At 37.6% G+C, this 27435-nt stretch overlaps 1 protein-coding gene across 4 annotated transcripts in view; it reads right to left on the bottom strand.

Annotated features, from left to right (window-relative positions):
* PLSCR4 (phospholipid scramblase 4) overlaps positions 1–27435 on the bottom strand; it is a 67447-nt gene that overhangs the window by 35803 nt on the left and 4209 nt on the right. Inside the window, exon 1 of one of the 4 annotated variants that reach the window (XM_088794700.1) lies at positions 4376–4492. The exons of the other annotated variants lie outside the window; for them this stretch is intronic. The gene's annotated coding sequence lies outside the window, so the exon portion shown is untranslated. Of the gene's footprint in view, positions 1–4375; positions 4493–27435 lie in introns of those variants that run through there. 4 annotated transcript variants of the gene reach the window in all.

Raw genomic sequence — 27435 nt, 5'->3', positions numbered from 1 at the left:
GATGTTTGATCACTGCACTGTACACCTGAAGCTGAAGCTGAACAATAATGAATGCCAGCTATAATTATATATATATATATATATATATATACACACACACACACACACACACATATGTATGTATATGGTTACAGGAAGTGGAGTACAGCATTAGGAATAGAGACAGTGGAAATGTAATGGCTCTGTGCGATGTCAGAGGGATAGTGGATGGGGGGAGGGGGGGTTCACACAATGTGAGGGATATAAATGAAAAATGTCTAAGTATTGCTTTGTCTTGGGCACCTGAAACTAATAAAATTATATATATATATATATATATATATATATATATATATATATATAAAAGAGTTAAGTTCTGCAGCACCTCATCATCATTATAACAAAATGACATTGAATGAAAAGACATTATTTGAGAACCTGCTTTAATGTAGGGAAAACAAACTACAGCAGAACACATCAATAGGGATAAATCTCAAAATTACAACACTGAAAAAAATTAAAAGCAAGTCATCGGAGAATACACATGAATCCATTTAAGAATGTTCAAAACCAGGAAAATTAAACTTTTTTTCTGACACATAAATGAGGGAAAACTTGAAGAAAAGTTAGGGAATAACACAAAATTCAGGGAAATGGTCACATGTGTAGAAGTGATGTGTGCTAAGTGTTTAGCAGTGGCCCACGAGCGGCTTCAACTTCCTTCTAATGTTCTAGTTCAGAGTGGTGGGAACAGGGGTGATCGGTTGTTATTAGTCTTTAAAGGGTACATATATGTTTATATATGCATATTTATATGTATAATATTTTTAACAATAGAACCATTTGACAGTTCTATGTGGAATGAAACCTTCTAGCTAAACATATATTGTTGCTTTGTACATTAAACCTAGGGATTGCATACTGTCAAGGCACTGATAAGGAAACTAATTGGAGAAGATTATTAAGTGCCTTAGTGAAAGGGGTCTAATTACCATCCAACCACCCATCCATCCATCTATTTAATTATCAATAGTGGCAAATGGTACAGCATAGTGCAAAAGTGGCGAATTTTAACAATTTCTAAATCTAGGTGAAGACAGAGATCTGAATATTTTTTATTTTGAAAACAAAAACTTGAAGGAAAAAATACAGAATCCATGCGCCCAAACATGGGGTCCAGGCCTGGAAATCTCTATTTTTATCACAGTCCCAACTGCTCCTTATGATCAGGTATGTTTGTGACTGATACAGTATGAAGAAAAATAACAGTTGTCAATCATGCCAGGCAGAAATAGAATTCAAATCTGATTCAACTGATTGAATAACAACTTGAAAAAACAAGCCAATCTCAACAATTTTAAAATATGTAAAAATGTTTTTAAAAGTAGTATCAATGAATTTAAACAAAGTAAAATATATTTATACGTTGCCTTATAAGCTGCGGGTGTGAGAAGAGTTTTTTACTACCCTCCTCCTTCGAGCCACTAGTTTTTCTTTTTCACCACACTAAATTCCCTTCTCTTTCTTAGAAATTTTTGCAATACAGTTTTATCCAAAATGTTATATATAAGATAATTTAGTTAATACAAGCCTGAATGTTAACTTGACATTCATCCATAGTCAAATGGTATTTCCATGCTGCTGACTGCTGCATTCGACTTTACCCCATTCAGTGTTTCAGAAAGGAGGTTTAGGAAAGCAAATGTACATTTTTCTATATTTTTGTGTTTTTCAAGAATGAATACTGGTAAACTTTTATACTTTAAAGTAATTATTTATTTTAATAAAATGTAGCACCTTAACTGTATCTACTTAAAAATATAAATACTATAATTATTTTCTGTGGATTTTTGACACATTTTGGAGAACAAACTTGAAATCAATTAACACAGTGAAAAGTTTACTATTCAGTGAATTGTTTTCAGATTTCCCAATCATTCAGCAAGGGCAAAAGGTGCCATACTTTTGACTTTATATCACATGGAAACTAGAGTAGAAAACTGAAATGTACCTCTGTAATAGGTTAGCATGATATGATCCAGAGAGCTCTTAATTGCAGAGGCCTCGGCATTTTCAGGGCTTAGGGGGCCCACAGGAAAATCTAAGCCAATGGGAACATATAAAGAGCGAAAGGAGACACTCGGGCTGCACAGCACGAGGTTGGTAAAGCTGTGGTTTGCTGCTTTGCAAAACAGCCCTGGTATCGCAAATGGCATCCTACAGCAAAGCAGCATTTATATGGAGAACCCTTGCTGCATTCAACACTGCAGCTATGTTATATGCTCACTCTTCAACGTTGCCTTTGTAAACGGGGACATGCTAGCGGAGCTCAGTGAAACCACAAGCTCCAGGGCCACACCACAGATATTTAACACTTAATCACAAAACAGAGAATGACGGTTAGCTCTTTGCAGTTCAGTATTTACTGGAATCCGTCCTGGCCTCTTGACAAGGGAGCCTCTGGGTGTGAGAATCTTGTAATTCTCCAGGCACAAGGCTTAGAAAACTGCACATGCAATCTACAACCCAGTGCCTTCAGCTGTGAGAGGAGAAAAGCAAGCAGAGGTCCCTGTACAATTCCTTCTGCTTCTTAGTAAGGGCAGGAAAAATAGCTAGTCCATCTACCACACTCCCCCGTTTGGATTCAGCATGTAATTATTAAGAGATGACATCCTTTGTACAGAAGGTAGGATACTTGGAGGAGGGCAGATTTGGTGGCTGGTAAATGGTGTATGCCAGCACACTGCAGACAGCATGGGCAGTGGTTCAGACAGATTCCAGGTATGCCTGACAGCTGTGTGACCTTGAATGACCACTCTTCTTGGGTTATCCTGTGTCACAGGCATGGTGACAGTTAAATGCACCTCACAGAACTGCTGTGAAGACTAAAATGGTCACACTTAGATAGCACTTAAAACAGTGCCTGGCACAAGGGGTGGCCGGTTAGCTCAGTTGGTTAGAGTGTGGTGCTAATAACACCAAGGTTGCCAGTTTGATCCCCGCATGGGCCACTGTGAGCTGCACCCTCCTTAAAAAAAAACAAAAATAACAAAAAACAGTGCTTGGCACACAGCAAATCCTCAACAAATTATGCATTACTACAATTTCACCAGGTAAAAAAAAACGAACTGGTGAAGAGACCAAGAATAAATGTCTATATTCAAATGTAGCACATAAAAGAGCTGTCTGCCATTCAGTCATTTAACATGTATCCCGGAGCATCAATGAAGACTTTATACTGGGTTCCAAGCTGACACCAATAACTCCCATTTTTTACCACCAGTGAGTTTTAGCAGATGTGATTTTATAAGCATTGTTTGTAATGAGTTTCAAAATGGAAAGAACAAAGAGAAAGAAAATGGAGACACTGCTGGAGGGCTTTTTCTTATTTTGTAGCTAAATGAAAGACAATGAGTTAGAGTACAGCTTAAGTGTCTACGCAGTTTGCTTTTAGTTTAGGATAGTGACATTAATTATATTATTCAGACGGATTTATCTAGTAATAGAGTTTAAAAAGAGCAGACAATTAAAATTACATTAAAGACATCTAAAAACTAGAAGAATATAATATTCATTACATCTCCAAGATACAAACACAGGCATGTTTGGGAGATTCTGCAGGTTCGTTTCCAGAGTACTGCAACACAGAAGATCATAATAAAGTGAGTCATAAAACTTTTTTGGTTTCCCAGTGCATATAAAAGGTATGTTTACGTTGTAGTGTAGATTAAGTGTGCGACAGCATTATGTCTAAAACAACCCCAATGTATTTTAATTAAAAAATACTTTATTGCTGAAAAAAAAAAAAAAAAATAACCATCATCTGAGCCTCCAGCAAGTTGTAATCTTTCCACAGGAAGATCTTACCTTCAACTTGTAAAAAAATGCAGTATCTGCTAAGCGCAATAAAGTGAAGTGCAATAAGACAAGACAGACCTGTATTGAGATTTTAAAAAAAATTATCCTGCACTATGAGAAACCGAATATTGAAGTCTATATTAGTATAGTACTTCATGTATAAAATTCAAATGAGATAATATATGTGATTAGTATTACATTTGATTTGAAAGTCTTAGTAAAACTCTAATAAATGTAAATGTTGGTATTTTTCCAATGTTCAAATTTTATAAACTTCTTATTTCACAAGGATTCATGCTCGATGAATATAAGTTAATGTGCTAATAGTCCTAGGAATGTATATATACCTTGCTTAAAAAAGAAATATCTATTAGGCTTTGCAAATTGTCTCACGTATTATTAATAATTATTTTCTTCTATCTCCATAGGAAGTGATGGCTGCTCAATTCTAGTAGTTTCAAGTAACTTACTGTTATATAACAAAAGCTTTGGCCTTTGCCCCAGGTTATGGGAGAAACTTCTAAACCTTTGGAATTACCTGAGTGACAGGAGTGACTGTATTTGTAACAGCAGGTTCTTGGATCACACCTGGGTTTATGCTAACACGTCAAAGGATGGGAGCTGATCGTGCCAGAAAGATCACCATGGGATGAAGAGTTCAGGCTTTGGACCATGCAGTACTTGACTCATCTCCTGGCCATGGAAGATATGAGGGAGTATAAAGTGTAATTCTCTTAATGACGTACTACTTCTATAACCCTGCTACTCAGAAACAACTGAATATTTAAATTATTTATAACATGTTACTTAACTATATTTTATGTTACATACTTATATATATAATATTTACATGCTATATGAGGTCTGACAATTAAGTTCCCGAACTTGTTGCAATGATGTTGCTAACCTTTTTTTTGATACCGGAGGGATTATTTATTATGAATTTGTAGCAACTGGACAAACAGTTAACCAAGTTTATTATTTGGAAGTGCTGAAAAGGCTGTGTGAAAAAGTTAGATGGAGGAAAGACAAGATGGTGAGGCCATGCAGCCAGCAAGCTCAGACAGCGTTTTTTGAGGAGTCAGCTATGTGGAGAGTTGAGACAATTGGCAGCAGCAGGAAGGACATGTGATTATTTTTTAGAAGAGTGATGTCATAGGAATGGCGGCAGCGGGGCACACTTTCTGAGTTCTCCTCCGGATCTTATCAAAAACGGGACATCTATAACCCATCAAAGGTCGCTCTGCTCATCACGCAGAACAGCTAAGAGACTCGTGCAAGGATTACTTCAAGGTGGGCAAATCGGGAGAGCAGGGGAAGAGGAAAGGGAGTGAAGTAGAGACGCATCTGCAGCTATGGGGACGCAGCCCGCATCTGCGGCTGTGGAAACGCAGCCGGCATCCGCAGCTGCAGAGACACAGGGGATCCCAGGACGGAACAGAGAACACAAAAGCCAGGAGGTGGGCTCTTTCCCTGCGTCCCACAGCTGATCTCTCCCACCGAGTGGGCAGCATATCCAGCATTTGAGGCAATAACCTCAGTGAGACCTCCAGTTGGGCCCTACGCTGGACAAAGGACACAAATACCTGCCTCCACCACCAACCCCCCCCACCCACCGAACCCCGCTCTTTCAGATTTAAACTGGCCGATGAACTGAGGAGTAGTGTCAGATTACAGAGGAGCCTTAGTGCTCAGGCTCTGGGAAGACTGGCATGCAGCTCTGACCCAGGGAAGAGGCTGGGAAGAGTGTGATTTTTGCTGGGATAGGAGAGCAGAGACTCCTCCACCCCCAAACACGACCTTGACTGGCCTGTGGGAAGGGTGTGACACAGCTGGGCTGGGAGAGAGAAGACCCCTCCATCCCCAGCTCCCACCCTTTCTGGCCTGCCTAGGGCAGGGCAATTACAACTGCGGAGGCACTCCCAGGGAACAGCAGTAAGCGGCAGTCGCAGCTCCCAGCTTTCAGCAGCTCAGAAATCTCCCGCCCGCAACACACACACACACACACACACACACACACACACACACACACACACACACAGAAGAAGTGCCCTAACACTCAGGAGAACTGGAAACAGCGCTGGTGGTGCTACTCTCAGTATGCATATGTGCAGGCAAGGGCAGAAACTGCACTGCCTTCGTAGAAACTACCATCCAGACCCCTCAGCCCCACGCATCTAAATCTGCAGTTCCAACGTCACTCTGGGCACCAGGTGACCGGCTCTGCACGCACAATACACAGAGGACTCTTCAGTACAGCGGAGGACAACCTGGAGATTACTTGGTGGGCTTAAGCCAAGACTGGAGCTGATTTTTGTTTTGTTTTGTCTTTATGTCTTTGATATCTTTGCCTGTATTGAGTGGGGGTTGTTGGTTGTTTTTACATGTGAAGGTATTTGATTTTTACTTTGTTGTTGTTGTTGTGCTTGGTGATTTGCTTTGTTCTGAAATTGCCCGACCAGAGCCCAGCTTAAGAGGCACAAGATTCAACATACCCACAGACCAACTCCAGACCAAACCAGAGTACTACCGGGTTTGACCTACAAGTGACACACACAGAGGGAATTCTCTACAGGCACAAGAGCCCACAGAGGCCAAACCACATTTAAATGGTCAACCCTCACACAACAGAACACCCTGTGGTGGGCAGAGCCAAGTCTCATAACTAGTCAGCCTAGGAGTTAACCCCACCTACTCACAAGGGAAAAGCAATTAAAGATCTTCTTTAACAGGACAATATATACAACACAAGAGTCACCTTTGGAGCACACACAGAGGAGAAGAACGAAGTAGTGCAAGTCAAATATAAAGGACACATACTACATAAGATACCCCCGCAAGAACTAAGAAATCTAGGGGATCTACCTAATACATCGAAGCAAACACAGAGAGTCAGCCAGAATGGGGAAACAAACAAACATGTCCCAAATAAAAGAACAGAAGAAACCTCCAGAAATGGAACCAAATAAAACAGAAGTAACCAACCTATCAGAGACAAGAGTTCAGAACACTGATGATAAGAATGTTTAAGGAGCTTAGAGATTACATAAAGAAGGATGTAGAAATCATAACGAACAACCAGTTAGAACTAAAGAACACAATTACTGAAATAAAGAACTCACTTGAAGGAATTAACAGCAGGTTAGATGAAGCAGAGGATCAAATCAGCGACTTAGAAGACAAGTTAGCAGAGATTACCCAAACAGAACAACAGAAAGAAAAAAGAATAAAAAACAATGAAGATGGTTTAAGAGACCTCTGGGATAACATCAAGCGCAACAACATGCGCATCATAGGAATACCAGAAGGTGAAGAGAGGAAACAAGGGATTCAGAGCATATTTGAAGTAATAATGTCCGAAAACTTCCCTAACCTGATGAAGGAAACCAACATACAAGCCCAGGAAGTGCAGAGAGTTCCAACCAGGATAAACCCAAACAGGCCCACACCAAGACACATAATAGTTAAAATGGTGAAGGTTAAAGACAAAGGGAGAATCCTAAAAGCAGCAAGAGAAAGACAGAGGGTTACATACAAGGGCACTCCCATAAGACTATCAAATGACTTTTCTACAGAAAAAATGAAGGCCAGGAGGGAGTGGCAGGAGATACTCAAAGTGATGGAAAACAAAGGCCTACAACCTAGATTGCTTTATCCAGCAAGGCTATCATTTAAAGTTGATGGCGAGATAAAGAGTTTCCCAGAAAAGAATAAGCTAAAGGAATTTATTACCACCAAGCCAGCATTGCAAGAAATACTAAAAGGACTTCTGTAAATAGAAGCAAGATGAAAACAATCTAACTACAAATTTAAAAATGGCAATAACTATGTACCTATCAATAATCACATTATTGATTATTGTATATGCTGTATACAAGACTCACCTCAGATCAAAAGACACACACAGGCTGAAAGTGAACAGTTGGAGTAAGATATTTCATGCAAATGGAAATAAGAAAAAAGCTGGAGTTGCAATACTTATATCTGACAAAATAGACTTTAAAATGAAGAACATATTAAAAGACAAAGATGGGCACTATATAATAATAAAGGGATCAATCCGACAAGGGGATATAACCCTAGTAAACATCTATGCACCCAACATAGGAGCACCTAAATATATAAAACAGATATTGACTGACATAAAGACAGAGATCAACAGTAACACTATCATAGTACGGGACTTCAACACACCTCTGACAACAAGGAACAGGTCTTCCAGACAGAAAATCAATATGGAAACAACCGCCTTAAATGATACATTGGACCACGTGGATTTATCCGACATTTTCAGAGCATTTCACCCCAATACTGCAGAATACACATTCTTCTCAAGCGCACATGGAACATTTTCCAAGATAGACCATATTTTAGGCCACAAAACAAGTCTTGATAAATTTAAGAAAATGGAAATCAAAACAATTCTCTTCTCTGACCACAGTGCTATGAAATTATAAATGAACTACAGGAAAAAAAATAAAAAGGAAAACACACCAATACATGGAGGCTGAATAGCATGTTACTAAATAATGAATAGGTCAACCAGGAGATCAAGGAAGAAATCAAAAGATATCTCGAGACAAACGAAAATGAAAACATGATGACCCAAAATCTATGGGATGCCGCGAAAGCAGTCCTAAGAAGGAAATTCATAGCATTGCAGGCCTACATTAACACCACATTAACAAAATGAAAAATAAAAATCACATGATCATATCAATAGATGCAGAAAAAGCATTTGATAAAATCCAGCAGTCATTTATGATAAAAACCCTTAAGAAAGTGGGAATAGAGGGATCATATCTCAACGTAATAAAGCCCATATATAATAAACCCACAGCTAACATCATACTCAATGGGGAAAGCTAAAACCATTCCCCTGAAGATCAGGAACAAGGCAAGGTTGCCCACTTTCTCCACTTCTATTCAACATAGTGCTGGAAGTTCTAGCCACAGCAATCAGACAAGAATAAGAAATAAAAGGCAATCAAACTGGAAAGGAGGAAGTAAAATTGTCATTATATGCAGATGACATGATACTATATATAGAGAGAACCCTAAAGACTCCACCAAGAAACTATTAGAGCTGATAGATGAATTTAGTAAAGTAGCAGGATACAAAATTAATATTCAGAAATCAGTTGCATTTGTATATACCAATAATAAAACATCAGAAGGAGAAATTAAAAAAACAATCCCACTTACAATTGCTCCAAAGACTATAAAATACCTGGGAATAAATTTAACCAAAGAAGTAAAAGGTTTGTACTCAGAAAATTATAAGACACTGAAGACAGAAATGAAAAAAGATACAAATAGATGAAACACATACCATGTTCATGGATAGGAAGAAATAATATAGTTAAAATGTCCATACTGCCTAAGGCAATATACATATTCAATGCAATTCCTATCAAACTACCAACGATGTTTTTCACAGAAATAGAACATATAATCCTAAAATTTATATGGGACCATAAAAGACCCTGGATAGCCTCAGCAATCTTGAGAAATAAGAACAAAGTGGGAGGTATAACAATATCTAACATCAAATTATACTACAAGGCTGCAGTAATCAAAACAGCATGGTACTGGCATAAACAGACACATGGATCAATGGAACAGCATAGAGAGTCCAGAAATAAATCCATGCCTATATGGCCATTTAATCTTCAACAATGGAAGCAAGAATGTATGGTGGGGTTAAGACAGTCTATTCAATAAATGGTGCTGGAAAACCTGGAGAGACACATGCAAAAAAATGAAGCTGGACCACCTCCTTACACCATATACAAAAATAAATTCAAAATGGCTTAAAGACTTAGATGTAAGATCTGAAACCATAAAATTCCTAGAAGAAAATATAGGAAGAAACTTCCCCGACATAAGACATTACCCAGAGTAAGATTTTTACTGATATATCCCCTCGCACGAGGGAAGTAAGAGAAAAAATAAACATGTGGGATTACATCGAACTAAAAAGTTTTTTCACAGCAAAGGAAAACATCAATGAAACAAAAAGGGACCCTACTAAATGGGAAAAGATATTTGCCAATGATATATCTGATACGGGGTTAATATCACAAATTTATAAAAAACTCACTCAACTCAACTCCAAAAAAACAAACAACCCAATTAAAAAATGGGCTGAGGACATGAAGAGGCATCTTTCTACAAAGGACATACAGATGGCAAACAGACATATGAAGAAATGCTCAACCTCACTAACCATCAGAGAAATGCAAATAAAAACCACAATGAGATACCACCTCACCCCAGTCAAAACGGCTATCATCAATAAATCAACAAACAATAAGTGCTGGCGCGGATGTGGACAAAAGGGAACGCTTGTGCACTGTTGGTGGGATTGCAGATTGGTGCAGCCACTATGGAAAACAGTATGGAGGTATCTCAAAAATCTGAAAATGGACTTACCTTATGATCCAGCAATTCCACTCCTAGGTATCTATCCAGAGAAATCCAAAACTCTAATTGAAAAATCTCTGTGCACTCCTATGTTTATTGCAGCACTATACACAATAGCCAAGGCATGGAAACAACCAAAATGCCCATCAGAAGATGACTGGATTAAGAAACTGTGGTATATTTATGAATGCAGTATTACACAGCAATAAAGAAGAAAGAAATCTTACCATTTGCAACATGGATGGACCTAGAGACCATTATGTCAAGTGAAATAAGTCAGACAAAGAAAGACAAATACCATATGGTCTCACTTATATGTGGACTCTAAAGAAAAGAATAAGTGAATGAACTAATCAGAAACAGTTTTGGAGACTAGAGGAGAAACAGGGTTGCTAGATGGGCGGGGAGTAGGGATATGGGGGAAGGTGAGGGAATTAGAAAACAGGCAGTAACCACAAGATGGCCATGAGATTTTGAAAATTAATTTGGGGAATGTAATCAATAATGTAAAGATTTTGTAGGGTATCCGACGGACACTTGTCCCATTAGGGAGACCACCTCAGGGATGATGTAGATGCCTGTTCACTGCATTGTACACCTGAAGCTGAACAATAATGAATGCCAACTATAATAATATATATATATATATATATATATATATATATATATATGGTTACAGGAAGCGGAGTACAGCATTAGGAATAGAGACAGTGGAAATGTAATGGCTCTGTGTGATGTCAGAGGGATAGTGGATGGGGCGAGGGGGGTTCACACAGTGTGAGGGATATAAATGATAAATGTCTAAGTATTACTTTGTCTTGTGTACCTGAAATTAAATTAAAAAAAAAAAAAAAAGTTAGACGACCTAAACTTTTTGCCAACAATTCATGGCTCTTGCATCACGACAATGCACCAGCTCACATGGCACTGTCTGTGAGGGAGTTTTTAGCCAGTAAACAAATAACTGTATTTGAACACCTTCCCTACTCACCTGATCTGGCCCCCAGTGACTACTTTCTTCACCTGAAGATAAAGGAAATATTGAAAGGAAGACATTTTGATGACATTCAGGACATCAAGGATAATATGATGACAGCTTTCACAGCCATTCCAGAAAAGAGTTCCAAAATTGCTTTGAAGGGTGGATTGGGTGCTAGAGTTGGTGCATAGTTTCCCTAACGGAGTACTTTGAAGGTGACCGTGGTGATATTCGGTAATGAAGTATGTAGCACTTTTTCTAGGATGAGTTTGTGAACTTAATTGCCCAACCTCATATAACACGATCTGTATATTATATACTTATATAATACTAAACCATAGGGCTGGAAACAATAGGCACACCAGTCAAATTTCTAAATTCTCAAAGAGATAACTGTTGTTACATTTCAATTTAAAACTAACTTGAATGAGACCAAATAGAAATCATGATTCCTTTAAGCAAAAATTTTAAGATTTTACCTACTGATTCAGACCTCAAATGTACTGCTATGATATGCTTTAAAAAACACTCTTTTTATTGGGTTTCAGTTTTAGATATTAATTACTAATTATCTACAAGGTGCTAGAAACTTTTTATATTTTGAATGAAATGGACATTATGATTTTCATTACATAGGTAAGGAAAGAGAAGCTCAGAGTTTAAATAAACTGTTCAAGGTCACAGTTTTATAAACTGGGGAAACTACAGTTCAAAATGCCATCAGCACAAGCCAGATTACCATGCTAAACCCTAGTGAAAATTACCTTCTTCATCCTTGCGGCCCTCTCTCTGCTATCCCAACTTCCTCATATTGCTTTCCAATTATTCAGTTCTCTTTACTATTATACCCTAGATTATGAACACACGCCCTTCTTTTAAGCTCCCTTCTAAGTTCCATTTTGTAAGGTTTTTGAAATACATGCCTAATTTAGAAAGAAATTATCTATAAACCCAGAAAAAAGTAAAAATCATAATAGATCTCAAGTTCCAGTTCTGGGTAAGCTATAGTAAACCTACACCACCCTGTCTCTCCCAATGAATGCAGTTAATAAACCCAGACAGAACAACTGGACAGCTATCTGAAGACCCTGGAAATTTAACAGCAGCAAGAACATGGGAGAAGACCAGAATCGGAAATACATCAAACCAGAATCATTTTTCTAATTTTTCTCTGCTACCCCTGCCCTGATACTATTTCAAGGCAGCCTAAAACACACAAGGAGGTGCCATATGCCAGGAGAGCTCCAGGCGAAGACCTCTGGTTCTTGCCTGAGCAGGGGGAAAGCAGAATTCGTAAAGCTCAGGAGGTGAAGAACTCCCCAATATTTTTTTTTCTTGTACTCCATTCCCTCATGTTCCAGATCCTGGCAATGCCACTGTGGAGAAAGGAACAATTACACTTAAAAAAAAAAAAAAAAAGCTCACAAGCGCCTAGAATACTAAGGGAAGGAAATCTTTCCCTGGATACAATGTGCTGTGGTTCCAAGAGGATGGGGGTGAAACCCATCTCCCACCCCCTTGATTTTTTTTCTCTCTGCCCTCCTTGAATGCAAGTGAATTTGTGGGAAGTACACAGCAAAAAAAAGGTAAAACAAACCTAACTTTTCTAGCTCGAAAACTGAAAAGGAGACACCCAGAGTATTGGTACGGAGATTGTGGAGAAGAAAGTGTCTCAGTAAAGTTATTTATGAACTTCCAGGTTCATCTCTGAGTAGTGCATGCATGGACCTGATCCTAAACATCTGATTCTAATAAAGTCTTTGAGAACTGAAGTAAAGGAGACTACTGCCCAGGTCTGACTGGCCACTGGGCTGCATACATACAAGAGAGATGTGAAGAGTCTGGCAAAGACTTTGAAATGAAATTGACACTGAAATCACAACACACAGAAGGCTGGTCAGAACTTGTGGCCTGAATCCAACTGGGTCAATGCCAGCTAAAACAGTAAGAAAATTATTTTCCTCCATAGCATCTAAATAAGATTCAGAATCTCATAACATGATATTGAAAATGTCCAGGATAAAGTACAAGCTTACTTTATATACAAAGAACCAGAAAAGTCTCAACTTATGGGGAAAAAAAAAAAAATCAAAAGAAGCCAATCCCAAGATGACACAGATGTTGCAGTTAACCTGACAAAAATTAAAGCAGCTATTTAAAAAATGCTCCAAGAAGGGAAAAAAAGTGGAAAAATTAAGTCTCTGCAAAGAAATAGATGTAAAGAAGCAAATCAAAATTTTAGAAAATAAATAAATAAAATTTACTAGATGGGCTCAATAGAAAAATGGAGACTACGTGGCAAAAGTTACTGAGCTTGAAGACAGGTCAATAGAAACTATCCATTCTGAAAAATTATTGAAAAAAAATCAGCAAAACCTTAGGGATCTGTGGAACAATACCAAAGGATCTACTAGTTATGGCATCAGAGTCTCAGAAGAATAGGAGAAACAGTGTAGTGCAGAAAACATTTTTTGAAAAAATAATAGTGAAAAGTTTCCAAATTTGGCCAAAAAACAACAACAAAACATCCATAAACCTACATATGATCTCAGTAATGTGGAATCTAAAGAACAAAATAAACAAAAGCACCAAAACAGGAACAGATTCAAACAAACAGAGAACAAACTGATATCAGACTAAAGGGGAGGTGAAAAAAGTGAAGGGATTGAGACGTGCAAATTGGTAGTCACAAAACAGTCACAGAGATGTAAAGTACTACATATAGAATATAGTCAATAATATTATAATAACTATGTATAATGTCAGGTGGGTACTACACTAATTGTGAGGATCACTTCCTAAATTATATTAATGTCTAAACACTTCATTGCACACCTGAAACTTACATAATATTGAAGGTCAACTAATGGGGAAAAAATATCATAAACCTACCCATGCACTCAATGAATCCCAGACAGAATAAAGTAAAGATATCCACTCCTACACACATCATAAACAAACTGCTGGGAACTAAAAAGACAAAAAAATCCTGAAAGCAGCCAGAGAAAAACAATACATTAATTAAGAGAATAACAATTACAGTGATTGTGGATTTCTCATCAGAAAATCATGAAGAGCAGAAGAATATTTTTTAAGTACTGAAAGAAAACAACTATCAATCCAGAATTCCATTTCAGGAAAAATGTCCTTTACAATGAGAAATAAAAATATTCAACTGTGGGGGCAGAGCCCCAAAAAGCAGTTTCCAGGCTCTCGGCCTCACATAGAAAGGTGTTGGCTCAGGTAGTAAATGGCCAACTGTGATTGCATGGCCATCAGCTGTGGCTAGTTGGCCGTCAGCTGTAAGCAGTGAGCCATTGGCCACGATATAACTGCTGTGGCTACGAGAGGGAGAGAGGAGAAGAAGGAAGGAAGAATGGGGCTAGCAAGAAGATGGCGGCTGGGCTGGCAAGTGTGGATGGCGGTTTGCGGACAGTGTGGATCCAGCCTCCAGTGAGAGTATAGTGCCGCCAGAGAGAATATAGTGGTATGACTCCCCTACCTATGGCTCCGTGGGTGTTCCTTTTTGGCCTCACCATATCCTGCGTTCTTGTATGGGGAGCGGGAGCAGAGACCGAGCAGGGTCCCCCGCATGACATCAACCATAAAGGAAAATGAAGGAATTCATTGCCACCAGACCTGCTGAAGAATTCATAAAGAAAATTTCCATATATAAGGAAAATGAAATAGCAGAAGGAAACCTGGAACATCTGAATTGAAGGAGGATGAACAGAAACAGTAAACATCTGCACAAATCAAATACTGATCTTCTCTTCTTAAATTCTTTAAAATAGAGAACAGACTTCCGGAAAAATGGCGGCGTGAGGTGAGCCTCTGTAAAGCTCCCCTGGAATTTACAAAGAATCGAACAACAAAAACTCCACAAAGGACTCCCTGCACAGCAGACAGGCAAGACGAAGAGGCCCACTACCGACTGAAATCACCTACAGGTGGGAGATTCGCGCAAGTGGAGGGAGGAGGGAAGGGAGAAGCGCGCGGAGACGGAGCCGCGCAGGCGCAGGACGCAGGCCTCGCTCAGTGCGCCGAGCTCGCTGCTTCCCGGAACCACCGCAGCTGCGGGAGAGGGAAGGACTCGGACTGCTAGGGCTCCACCAGGGCTCCACAGGGCTGAGGGGACAGCATATAACACGGCTGAACCCAACGCTCACGGCAGAGACCTCGGAGAAAAGACTGAGGGAAAAAGGCTGAAAACAGTAGTTTAAGCCCGCACTGCCGAGCAGAGAACAGAGCCTTAGGCACTGAGACTAGCCGCCCCCTCCCTCCCCTCCCAGAGCTCGCCCCGCCCCCACCTGCCCGGTGCTAGAAGCGAAACAGTAGCAGTGTCAGATCAAAACAACAGAAAATTTGCTGTTTTGAGAACTGTGGGCCGCAAACACAAATTCACAGCCCAACTAGTTCCAGCAAAGGGGAGAGAGCTGTGGAAGCAGGACCCGCTGTGGTGGTGGTCGCCGCCATTGCTCTGGGCCACCTCTCACAACTCACCCTGCCCCTGACCCCACCTATCTGGGCGGATCCCTGCAGGAGTAAACAGAACTGCTGAAATATACGGGCTCTGAATCAGGAGCTGGAAGAGCTTTGGAACATCAAAAGCTCTCAGTATACCCACCGGGACACTGCGCCCTGTGACCTAGACGAACTATTAACAGAGGAGAAGCCCGTCTCCAAGGGAATCCCCGAATTGTGTGAGAAGTTGGAATAGTGCAGAGAAAACATAGCACTACTGTGTGGGAGAAGAAAAATAAGTTGCAGTTGGAGAAATAATAAAACATTCTACCAATAAGTACTGGCAAACAAAAGAAAGACTGCTTTCTATCAACCTGTTGCAGAAGTCACTCCTGTAGATGTCTAGGAAGAGAAATAGTAAACCAGTAATCGCCATGAATAACCAAGGCAACAAGATAGCACAGAAAGAAAGTGAAAAATCTCCAGAGAAGGCACTTAAAGATACAGAAATATGTGACTTAAATGACAGAGAATTCAAGATTGCAGTTCTGAAAAAACTCAACGAGATACAAGAAAACACAGATAGGCAGTTAAAGGAACTCAGAAACTCAATCAAAGAACAGCATGAGCATTTTACGAAAGAGATTGAAATCTTAAAAAAGAACCAAATAGAATTTCTGGAGATTAAGAACTCAATAGAAGAAATTAAGAATGAAATAACCAGCTTAGGTAGTAGAGTTGACCAGATGGAGCAAAGAATCAGTGACATCGAAAACAGAAACCTGGAAATGACACAACTAGAAGGAAAAAGAGACTTGAGACTTAAAAGAAATGAAAAAACTCTACAAGAACTTTCTGACTCCATCAGAAAGAGCAATATAAGAATAATGGGCATACCAGAAGGAGAAGAAAGAGAGAAGGGAACAGAGAATATATTCAAACAAATTGTCGATGAGAACTTCCCAAATTTGTGGACAGAACTGGACCCTCGAATCCAAGAAGCAAATAGAACACCTAGTTACCTCAATCCCAACAGACCTTCTCCAAGGCACATTGTATTGAAGCTGTCTAAAATCAACGACAAAGAAAGAATCCTCAAGGCAGCCAGGGAAAAGAAGACGGTAACTTACAAAGGAAAGCCCATTAGATTATCATCAGATTTTTCGGCAGAAACTCTACAAGCCAGGAGGGAGTGGAACCAAATATTCAAACTATTGAAAGAGAGAAACCATGAGCCAAGAATAATATATCCAGCAAAGATATCCTTTAGATATGAAGGAGGAATAAAGACCTTTCCAGACATACAGAAGCTGAGGGAATTTTCTAATACACGACCTGCACTACAAGAAATACTAAAGGAGGCTATTCGACCACCATCAACAGGGACAATTTGTGGCAATCACAACTCAAAAAGGGGGAGAGTAAAGACCTGAACCGGAATATGGGAATGGAGAAAGTAAGCGTGCTGAAGAAAATGGAATACTCTAAATATCAAACTTTCTTTTACATAAACTTAAGGGTAACCACTCAAAATAAATCCAGAATTGAAACATATACTGAAATAAAAGAAGAAACAGAGGGAAACATCATAGAATACCACCACACAGAAGTAATAGACAACAACAAAAAGGCAAAGAAACAATGGAGACACAACCTTACCAGAAAACTAAGGATAGAATGACAGGAAATCCTCACATATCAATAATCACCCTAAATGTAAATGGACTGAACTCACCAATAAAAAGACACAGAGTAGCAGATTGGATCAAAAAACTAAACCCAACCATATGCTGTCTCCAAGAGACACATGTCAGCTACAAGGACAAGCATAGACTCAAAGTGAAAGGGTGGAAATTGACACTCCAAGCAAATGGTGCCCAGAGAAAATAAGGTGTAGCCATAATGATATCAGATGAAACAGACTTCAAGTTGAAAAAGATAACAAGAGACAAAGATGGACATTTCATAATGGTGAAGGGGACTGTACAACAAGAAGACATAACAGTCATCAATATTTATGCCCCCAATCAGGGAGCACCGAAATACACCAAGCAACTACTAACAGAACTAAAGGGAGAAATTGACCAAAACACAATTATACTAGGGGACTTAAATACATCATTGACAGCTATGGATAGATCATCCAAACAGAAAATAAATAACGAAATAGTAGCCCTAAATGACACATTAGATGAAATGGACATAATTGACATTTATAGAGCACTTCATCCTAAAACATCAGACTATACATTCTTCTCTAGTGTACATGGAACATTCTCAAGGATAGACCATATATTGGGACATAAAATCAGTCTCAACAAATTTAAGAAGATTGAAATCATACCATGCATATTCTCTGATCACAAGGCTTTGAAATTGGATATCAACTATAAAAAGAAAGCGGGAAAAAACACAAATACATGGAGATTAAACAACATACTTTTAAAGAAGGACTGGGTCAAAGAAGAAATTAGAGGAGAGATCAAAAGATACATAGAAACAAATGACAATGAAAATACATCCTACCAAAATTTTTTGGATGCAGCGAAAGCAGTTTTAAGAGGGAAATTTATCTCATTACAGGCCTATCCCAAGAAACAAGAAAACTCCCAAATTAATAACCTCATGTTACACCTTAAAGAATTAGAAAAAGAAGAACAAGTAAAACCTAAGGTCAGCAGAAGAAAGGAAATAACAAAAATTAGAGCAGAACTAAATGAAATAGAGAACAAAAAGACAATAGAAAAAATTAATATGACAAAGAGCTGGTTTTTTTAAAAGATTAACAAAATTGACAAACCCTTGGCTAGACTTACTAAGATAAAAAGAGAGAAGACACTGATTAACAAAATCAGAAACGTAAAAGGGGAAGTTATCACGGACACCACAGAAATACAAAGGATCATCCAAGAATACTATGAAGAACTATATGCCACCAAATTCAACAACCTAGAAGAAATGGACAAGTTCTTAGAAACATATAGCCTTCCAAGGCTGAACCATGAAGAACTGGAAAATCTAAACAGACCGATCACCAGTAACGAAATTGAATCAGTCATCCAAAACCTTCCCAAAAGCAAAAGTCCGGGACCAGATGGCTTCACTAGTAAATTCTACCAAACCTTCAAAGAGGATCTAATACCAATTCTGCACAAACTCTTCCAAAAAATTGAAGACGAGACAGTACTTCCTAAGTCATTTTATGAGGCCAACATTACCCTGATACCCAAACCTGGTAAGGACAGCACAAAAAAAGAAAACTACAGACCAATATCTCTAATGAATACCGATGCAAAAATCCTAAATAAAATTCTAGCAAATCGAATACAACAATGCATTAAAAAGATTATTCATCACGACCAAGTGGGGTTCATCCCCGGGGCACAAGGATGGTTCAACATACGCAAATCCATCAATGTGATACATCAGATTCAATGCAATCCCCATGAAAATCCCAATGGCATATTTTAAAGAAATAGAACAAAAAATCATCAGATTTGTTTGGAACCACAAAACACCCTGAATAGCCAAAGCAATCTTAAGAAAAAAGAACAATAATGGAGGTATCACACTTCCTGACTTTGGCTTGTACTACAGGGCCACAATAATCAAAACAGCATGATACTGGCAGAAAAACAGACACATAGACTAATGGAATAGAATTGAGAACCCAGAAATAAAACCACGTAAATAGGGACAGATAATTTTTGACAAAGAAGCAAAAAACATACAATGGAGCAAAGACAGCCTCTTCAATAAATGGTGCTGGGAGAATTGGATAGCCACGTGCAAAAGAATGAAACTGGACTGCTATTTGTCACCATGTACCAAAGTTAATTCAAAACGGATCAAAGACTTAAGCATAAGACATGACACAATAAACTGCATAGAAGAAAACATAGGTACTAAACTTATGGACCTTGGGTTCAAAGAGCATTTTATGAATTTGACTCCAAAGGCAATGGAAGTAAAAGCGAAAATAAACGAATGGGACTATATGAAACTTAAAAGCTTCTGCACAGCAAAAGAAACCATCGACAAAATAAAGAGGCCACCAACTGAATGGGAGAAGATTTTTGCAAACAGTGCCTCCGATAAGGGGCTAATATCCAGAATATACAAGGAACTCACGCAACTCAACAACAAAAAAACAAACAACCCAATTGAAAAATGGGCAGAGGACCTGAAGAGACATTTCTCCAAAGAGGACATACAAATGGCAAATAGACATATGAAAAAATGCTCAACATCACTAATCATCAGAGAAGTGCAAATCAAAACCACAATGAGATATCACCTCACCCCAGTCAGAATGGCTATCATCAACAAGACAAATAGTAACAAGTGTTGGAGAGGCTGTGGAGAAAAAGGAACCCTCATACACTGTTGGTGGGAATGCAGACTGGTGCAGCTGTCATGGAAGGCAGTGTGGAGGTTCCTCAAAAATTATGAATACAATTACCATATGACCCAGCAATCCCTCTCCTGGGTATCTACCCAAAAAATCTGAAAACATCTATCCATAAAGACACGTGTGCTCCAATGTTCATTGCAGCTTTGTTTACGGTGGCCAAAACATGGAAACAACCAAAATGTCCTTCGATAGATGAATGGATAAAGAAGTTGTGGTATATATACGCAATGGAATACTATTCGGCGGTAAAAAAAGATGAAATAAGACCATTTGTGACAACATGGATGGATCTTGAGAATATAATGCTAAGTGAAATAAGTCAGACAGAAAAAGCAGAGAACCACGTGATTTCACTGATATGTGGTACATAAACCAAAAACAACAAAAGAACAAGACAAACAAATGAGAAACAGAAAGTCATAGACACAGACAATAGTTTAGTGGTTACCAGAGGGTAAGGGGGGTGGGGGGTGGGGGGTGGGAGATGAGGGTAAGGGGGATCAAATATATGGTGATGCAAGGACAACTGACTCTGGGTGATAAACACACAATAGGATTTATAGATGATGTAATACAGAATTGTACACCTGAAATCTATGTAATTTTACTAACAATTGTCACCCCAATAAATTTAATAAAATAAAATTTAAAAAGAAAAAAAAAGAAAAAAGAAAATACCAGAGTAAATCTTCATGACTTTGGGTTAGCCAATGGTTTTACAGCTATGACACCAAGCGGAAGCAATGAAAAAGAAATCAATACACTGGACTTCACCAAAATTAAAAAGTTTAAAGTGCAAAGAATACCATCAAGAAAATGAAAAAAAAACAAACTCAGCGTAGGATAAAATATTTGCAAATCATATTTTATCCTACAAAGGTCTGGTGAGGGACTTTTATTGAGAATATATATGTAAACAAACAAACCCAGAAGTCAATAATAAAGACAACCCAACTGAAAAATAGCAAAAGGATTTGGACACTTCTCCAAAGAAGCTACATGAATGGCCAATAAAGACATAAAAAGATTCTAAACATTATCAGTCATTAAAAGACATGCACATCAAAACTACAATTAGTTACTTTTCACACTTATTAGGATGGCTATAATGAAAAAGACAGACAATAACAAGTGTTAGCAAATATGTGGAGATACTGAAACCCTCCAACATTGCTGGTATAGCTGCTCTGGAAAAGTCTGGCCGTTCCTTGAAAGATTAAACACAGAGTTTAATATGGTTAATACAATTAAACATATTCCCCAGCAATTGTATTTGTCAGTACATACTCAAGAGAAATGAACATTGTCATAAAAACATGTTTATAGCAGCATTATTCAAAATAGCCAAAAAGTAAAAACAATTCAAATGTCCACCAATTAATGAATGGATAAATTTTTAAGTGTGATATATCCCTACAATGGAATAGGTGTGATCAAACAATATGGTGAATGTTTAAATTAAAAAAAAAATTATTAAGTAAAAGACACATTGCTATTAATCCCCTTCAAAATATTCCCCCTCGCTTCAAACACACTTATCCCATCATTATTGCCACTTTCTGAAGCAGTGCTGGTAGTCCTCTTTCACGAGTGTCTTTAGTTGCAAGGTCATGACTGCCTCGATGTCCTGAATCCATTCAAAATGTTTACCTTTCATGGCCATTTTGACTTTGGGGAACAGCAAGAAGTCACACGATGCCAGATCCAGTGAATAAGGTGGATGAGGACACACCGTGTTTTCATTTGACGGAAACTGCCATAGCAGAAGTGATATGTGACACGGAGCCTTTCCGTTGTGATCACAAAATACGGTGACTACTGCTGCCAAGTATCATCCAACGGAAAGGCAGGCATCTTCAATATGGAAAGCGGCGCATCGAACCTTAGTAACAATCTGTGACAAGTTTCAACTTGTTTGGTGCAGTCAGTTGGGTGTGAGCTATGTTTGAGAGAAAGTGTATTTTAAAGTGTGCCATAAATCATCCTCCATCATGACAATGCTCTATGTCATACATCACTTCTTGTACAGCAATTTCTGTCAAATAAAAATATTACAGTGTGTCCTCATCCACCTTATTCACTGGATCTGGCACCATGTGACTTCTGGTTCTCCCCCAAAGCTAAAATGATTCAGGACATGTAGGCAGCCATGACAGCACAACTAAAGACACTCATGAAAGAGGACTTCCAGAACTGCCTCAGAAAGTGGCAAGAATGATGGGATAAATGTGTTCAAAGCAAGGGGGATTAATGGCAACGTGTCTTTTACTGTATTTTTTAAATTTAAACATTCACTGTATTTGTTGATCACACCTCGTTATTATTCAGCCATAAAAAGTAATGAAGTACCGATACGTGCTACAACCTGAATGAACCTTGAAAACTTTAAGTGAAAGAAGTCAGTCACAAAAGATCGTACTTTGTATGATTCTCTTTATATGAACTATCCAGAATAGGCAGGTCTCTAAAGATATAAAATAAGTTAGTTGTTGCAAGGGGTTGGAGGAATGGTGACAGTAATGTGAAATGACTGCTAATGGGCATCGGTCTTTTTTTCTTTTTGGAATTATAAAAACGTTCCAGTATTAGATTGTAGTGATGGCAGCAAAACTGTGAATACAGAAAAACTCAATAAACTTTAAATGGATGAATTTTATATGTGAAGTCTATCTTCATAAATTTATTGAAAGGAAGGAAGGAAGGAAGGAAGGAAGGAAGGAAGGAAGGAAGGAAGGAAGGAAGGAAGGAAGGAAGGAAAGGAGGGAAGGAGGAAAGGAAGGAGGTGGGAGGGGGAGAGAGAGGGGGATATTAACATTCCACAAGTATACTTCAGAGCAAAGAAAATTACCAGATAAGAGGTCCATCATTTAAAACTGGGAGTCGATACCAGTAAGACACAGCAATCCTAAATATTATTATACCTAACATGACCATCAAAATACATGAAGCAACAACTGACAGAACTGAAAGAAGAAACAAGTCCACAATTATAGTTGGAGACTTGAACATCTCTTTCAGTAATCCACAGAAAAGGAGAAAATCAGCAATTACACTAAAGAACTAGAACATCATCAACCAACATTAATATCTGTAGAACATTCCACTCAACAACATCAGAATACCTATTCTTTCAATGCATGCAAACTTCACCCAACAAGACCATATTCTGGATCATAAAACAAACCTTTAAAAATTACAAAGAGTTAAAATCAAACAAAGTTTGTTCTCTGACCATAATGTAATATAGCTAGGAATCACTAACTGAACAATAACAGGCAAATCTCCAACCACTTAGAAACAACACACTTCTAAATAATTCAGTCAGAGGATATCTCAAGAAAATTAAGAAACTATTTTGAACTGAATGAAAACAGGTCATAAATGTGGTGAACTCTCCAGAGTATGTATCTTTCAAGGATCTTATAAACTGAAAGGAATTCATAAAGCAATTTCCCCAAGACTGACCTTATCATAATGCTGGATTCCAACTGTTAATGTAACTTCCTATATAGCTGAAATCTTACCAGTACCATCTTTTATTCTCTACTTGCAAACTAATTGATTTATGTTGTCCATGATTTATGTTGTTCATTTAAATTTAGAGAACCATTAAAATAAAAATAGAAGATTTCCTTCTCCTCTTAAAAAAGGTGATTGCACCATGTAAGTTTACCAAGTCAATAACTTTCTGGGATTTAGCTATTGCAATTATCACATATATTAGAGTGCAACTGCGTGGGGTCAATTCTTCTCACAATGATGAAATCTGCTGCAAACTTACTGCACACATAGTTTACATTAAGAACTTTGCATATGAATCATAAAGCATCATGAACCCAGAAAAATCCACCTCATCTCCTTTCATTAAAGTCATCACCTGTTTAAATACATCCTATTATTCCTTCCTTGGATAAGGGCCTGTCACAACCACCAAAACCCAGTCGGGGAAGAAAGTGTTTTTTTAAGTAATTAAGTATCTATACTACGGTGCATATTTAAGTATTCAAATATAGAAACATATATTTATGTACATTATAAACTAAGAAAACGATTCAAAAAATCTGGAATGTGATCAAATTTGCAGAACTGTTCTACTGGGCAAACTTTTAAAACTTTTATGAGTATATAAGCCTGCAACATTAAAACAATATAAAAACAACTGAGAAAATAAAAATTAACACCTTTGGTAGCCAAATCTGAAAGTGTGTACTTTTAAATTGGGCCGAGTTGCTAAGATATTTTTAAAGAAAATATTCTTTGACTATGATATTAAATCAAGTGTATGTTTGGTTGTGGTTTTTTTTTTTTTTTGACTTTTGTTAAAAAAGCTATTTGACTATTTTGAATAGGGCTGCAATAAACATAGGGGTGCATATATTTTTTTCGAATTAGCGTTTTGTATTTCTCTGGATAGATACTCAGGAGTGGAATTGCTGAGTCATAAGGTAGTTCCATTTCCAGTTTTTTAAGATACCTCCATACTGATTTCCATAGTGGCTGTGCCAATCTGCAATCCCACCAACAGTGCACCAGGGTTCCCTTTTCTCCACAACCTCGCCAGCACTTTTTGTTTGTTGATTTATTGATGATAGCCCTTCTGACCGGAGTGAGGTGGCATCTCGTTGTGGTTTTTATTTGCATTTCTCTAATGATAAGTGAGATTGAGCATTTTTCATGCCTGTTGGCCATCTGTGTGTCAACTATAATTTAATATGCACAGTGTCACAGGATATAGAGTACAGCATAGGGAATAGAGTTAATGGAATTGTAATAGATATATACGATGTCAAGGAGTAATAGATTAAGGGAGAGGAGTTATCACTTTGTGAGGGGTGTAAATGTCTATTACACTGTTTTGTACACCTAAAACTAATATTTTTTTAAAAAGCTATTTGAAGGTACTTGAGATAGTAGAAATTTTTTAAAGTATGATGAATAGAATATGCAATTTTCTTACAAGGATTTTGCAAATATTAGCTCACCATTTGATGTTAATATTTCCAAAACGAATGTATACTTATCTGCCTTCTTAAACACTCCGATATTACCAAGAATATTTAAGAATACATAGTCAAATATGCTTAATATAGTATTAAATAATACGTTTGAGTTTCTTCCTGCGACATTGTAAAAATTACAAAATTTTCATTGTGTCAAATAAAACTGAAGGAAACCTATGTAAATGTTTCATAGAGAGAGCTGCAATCACATACAGAAGGCGGACAAGTATGTGTCAAGTATGTAAGTATGAAAGTTCAAACTAATTTACGCATATTTCCAAAGTTCCTTCCTGCTCAGCAATCAAGTACAATGATTCTCAAGTAAGAGGGTGGAAGGCGTATAACAGAAATTTGGAACCGTTCTACATGTGCCTTGGACCATATCAGACCAGGTAATGCTGATGGTGCTGGCTCAGGGTCACACTTCGAGAACCACTAATGAAGGGGACTTCTTTCCCTAAGTATATGAGGTTTGAAACCATTTCCCAAAGAATTTTGATATACCCCTCACCACCACCCACCACCCCCACAATTACAGATCTGTGACATCCCTTCTCCATTCAAATAAAAGTCCATCTTCTAAAGGAATCATATTTTAATAAACTCAATTAAATCTTCAATTTACTAATAAAATACCTAAATTTTTCCTCAAACCTCATTTGTAAAACCAAGTGAATTTCCTCTAAAGTTCAAAAGAAATCCAAAATATGTTGTAAGACTCTCAAATGATACATTCTCATTCTCATAAAAGGAATAGAGAATAGAAACAGTAATAATTGTAAACTACACAAATATCTAGCACAATGGTTAAGAACACACATTACAGTAAAACCTCATAAATCATATTTCTTTAAAAATATGGATATAGTTTTGTAAAAATCATTAAAATGCTTATAATAATCTGAAAAATTACAATGTACTTTGTTAAAAAGTGCTTAAAACTTAGAGAATATGCTAAAATATAAACAATGCTTCCTCTTCAAATTTTGTACCAAAATGTATATATTTTATAGTCTGATTTGAAAAAATAAACAGTAATAAATCGAATTGGCAATCTCTCTTGCAGTGAATCTGTGACTAAAAAGACCCTGGGTTCATCAAAGATGAAATGTTTCACACACCATTATAAGTACAATTCTTTTTATAAGCTTTAAGCCAAAATCTTGGTTCCTATGGTGTACTGTGTTGAGTAGTTTTATGGATTTCTTGGTTACCAGGGAACTGGAGAGTTGAGTGGGCTCAAGATGAACGGATTAAAGTACAACGACTATGAAGGATTTCAGTCATTCCTGTTTCTCTCCTTGGCAACTTAATAGGTTGCTGTCACAAAGGGTGGAATTAAGAAACCATCTTACTTCAAAAAGCAATTAGAGAGGCTTGCACTAACAAGATAAACCTAGGTCTGTTACTTTGGGATAAAATATGCAGAAATGTCCCAGATATCCATGATCTTTCATTAGAACTATATGTGGAATATGTATTTAATTGTATCTTTGCATGAAATCAATGCCACAAGAAACTTGAGAGAAACAGATTTTCACTATGAACAAATGAAAACGTTGGCAAAACCTTTTCAACTGGTATTGTGAGGTTTTTATAACCTATATAAACATACTTCTTATTTTAGTCACACCATTTCTTCCAAACAAAAGGTCTATGGTTGGCTCTCTCCTTCTTTTTAACAAATATTAAGAATTTTGGAAGTTGGTTATTTGGATCTATTTTAAAATAAAAGAATGAGATTAAATGGGAGCAAACTGATAGATAACTTTTTTAAACATAATGCATCAGTTTAAATCGTTCAAAGAGACTATCAGGTCTCTCCATGTTAGCTCTCAAGGGGGAAAATGATATTGTTACTTGGAGTCTCAAAAATTATCGAAATAATATTATCATGATGTTCCTACAATACACTTAAGGAAACATTACCATGCCAATTATGATATCTGGAAGGTTGCCAGATAATACCTTATTGTGTCATTTTCTGGCTAGTCTTCTAGTACTAAAAACTGGCAAAACAGGATGTCATGTGACCTATAATTAAACCATTTGGATAAGAAACCTTACATTTATAAAAACAGATATCTTTAAATGGGTGTTAGTATCTGCAAACACTGGAATAAATCAGTAGAGCAGTACACACATTTATACAACAAAAAAGATGGCGTCCTACCTAGATCCCCATTTTCCATCTCAAAAGACAACCAGACAGATATATATATATATATATATATATATATATATATATATATATATATATGCCTTTTAATACAAATTGCTGTTTTCTACATACTTTTATCTCGGTTTGATGTTGA

The sequence above is a fragment of the Rhinolophus sinicus genome, chromosome 17 (genome assembly GCF_057876585.1).
Source record: "Rhinolophus sinicus isolate RSI-liver-muscle chromosome 17, RSI-T2T, whole genome shotgun sequence".
NCBI lineage: Eukaryota > Metazoa > Chordata > Mammalia > Chiroptera > Rhinolophidae > Rhinolophus > Rhinolophus sinicus.
This window is presented reverse-complemented; position numbering and strand designations above follow the sequence as displayed.